Source organism: Orbicella faveolata, unplaced genomic scaffold, assembly GCF_042242905.1.
Source record: "Orbicella faveolata isolate gen_17 unplaced genomic scaffold, um_ofav_v1 contig_15, whole genome shotgun sequence".
Classification (NCBI taxonomy): domain Eukaryota; kingdom Metazoa; phylum Cnidaria; class Anthozoa; order Scleractinia; family Merulinidae; genus Orbicella; species Orbicella faveolata.
This window is the reverse complement of record NW_028301542.1, coordinates 10,084,290-10,086,915: the sequence shown is the minus strand read 5'-3', so window position 1 is coordinate 10,086,915 and position 2,626 is coordinate 10,084,290.

The following is a 2,626-nucleotide window of genomic DNA, read 5'->3' as shown; positions in this document are numbered from 1 at the left end:
TTTTACTGTTTGAGTTATAAAGAGCATTTCTGTTAACTACGTCCGGACTAAGGAACTTTTGAAACTAAAATATCTGAAATCATTTGAGTGACGTCTGTAGGGTACTAATCAAGAGCTCGCTTTGCTTTAACAAGAGGTATCGGAACTCTTGTACTAGGACTTCTTTTAATCTTCAGCCTTCTTTCAGAACTTCGCTTCTCCCTTCATCTGCTTTCTCCACTCTTACTCTTCTAAATACAACTTTACGATGTACCTGCTTTTACGCTGACTCTAGCTACGACCGGGACTCAAGCCAAGGGGAATTCATCATGTGGTACAAAACAAAGAACTCGGATATAAAACCTTATTGAACGTAGCTGACTTGATAAGGCAAGAAGAGATTAACCAATTGAAAACTAGAAAAATAGGATAATAATTGTTGTCCATAATATTCGCCTTGATTTAAAAAATAGTTTCTATTTACAAGGCTAAAAAAGTTAAAAAGTGAAAAACACCGAACGTTTTCGACACTAGGTCATCTTCAGGGTAAGTATCGTCCGCTAATTGTGTATTGAATATATCAGTTGCGTAATTCCCGATGGGAACAGTTTCGCAATGTAGCAATGAACATGTATGATAAAAGATGGTTACCATTGTTGGATCACTTCGACGATTCTACACTTTGTAGTGGATTGAGCCGTGCAAAGTATGCATCAGCTTAAAGAATGGAGCGTTGTAGCGACTGGGCCTGCTCGTCATCTACGTGTGTGAATCCGTCGTATTCTTTTAGCTGGCCCATACTTTGCGCGGCTCAATCCGCTACAAAGCGTAGAATCCTCCAAGGACAATTGCAGAAATGCCGGAGCTGAAATTTGATGTCTAGCGCACTGTAAGCCGCTGGGAAGGTAACAAGATTAGCATTATGCCATTGTTTCAGCCTCTGATCGGGTTGTAGCATCTGCATGCCGTGGTTTTCGAATCCAAATTGAACCCGGAATCATCTATGAATCTGAAGAATATTCTCTCGTATAAAAGTATTTTCAGAGGATCAGTCTGCCTGTTGATATATTCCCCTACAAAGCCTGGATCTCTAACCTCATTTTCCTTTATTTGAATGACTGGTAGACAATCTGTTATTTAGTGTAGCCTAGAAAGATTGTTAAGCAACATCCCCCTTTTTACTGACTGTACTTTGCAGCTCTGCAGATTGTGTGGTGCTGAAAAACATGCAGACAATAATCGCTTATGGTTTTTATGTTGTTAAATGTTAAATATTTGTAGTATCTAGTACTCATGCACGCCACTTAAACTGAAAGACACAAATATTTCAAAAAAAACAATTCCCAGCAGGGAGGGAGCAGACCAGTTGGCAATTTAGATGAACTAGGGTCTACCGACAAACAACTCCAGCTTAGTGGTCAGAGCGGTACCTGAACCCGCCATCTCCCGACGTCAAGTCCGGCGCCGTGACGACTTGGCCTCGCTGCTTCTTAACAGGTGCACGCTGCTAAATTTGTACGCGTGATAGTAACCAAGCGCACAAACACAGAAGTAGTAAACGGCACACAATGCATTCAGAAGTCAGTGATGACCTTTGATAATGTCTTGGCCTAGACATTGTAAAATAAACGTGAATAAAAGTAACTAAAATTGGTACAAAATGTGTGTGGGGTGAGAATTAGCAGGAGTGAAACGGGGTGAAAAAATGGGTTTGGAGTGGTGAAGCAAAATCAGTGGTTAGTGTCCTCTTGGAGGGCTTTTGTTAGCATTTTTATTATCGTTGTTGCCGTTGTTGTTGTTGTTGTTGTTGTTTGGCATTTTTTTTGTTGTTGCTGCTGTTCTTTTTGGCTGTGATCCATGACATAAAGTAAAGCTTTCTGTATGGCACCAACAAAAAATTGTTCCCTTTCCTGACTTCTAATAAATTATAATCAGCCGTTTGCTGCACTGCAGACCCATTCATCATTTTATAGTCACAACCATATTAGGAAGGACAGAAAACAAATATAAACGGTTTCCGACGCCATCTTGACGGGTAGGCAAGCGGTCAGAAATTACTATGGGAACCGATGGCAAGTAACTTTTTCAAAAACTGAATTTTACACGATTTGTGAATTGTAACGTTAAAATACTAGGCAGAAGGTTGTATTCACATAGTTTTAAAGGATGTAGCTTGGCTAGAAGACGTTCTGTTTATTTTCTAACTTTGCTTACATTGATTTGTCTGTAAATTTGGCTGGGTAGACGCGGTTCGCGGGAAAAATATTACACACGTATGTGTCAAATGTACGACCCGTCCCTAATTTATCATCAACAATGACCATCTCAACCGCTATCTTCAAGTCGAACTGGCCCTACACTCTCTCGGTAACTGTTCGGGGTTATGATAAATGGCCAATGCGAACGGAGCTTACCATCTGAGATTTTTACTTACCATTTGGACAAGTCAACCCGTTAACAAATAATCACTTACAATCTTCCTCCTCGAGAATTTGCCCATGACGTACGCGCCAATATCGCAGGCTCGAGGACTGCCATGACAACCTTTGCGCTACCGAGGCAACGATACTATTAAACTAGGAGTTCTCAATGAGAAGTGAGTGCTGCCGTTAGTAGCGTGTTTGTATGTCAATATGACAATGGGAAC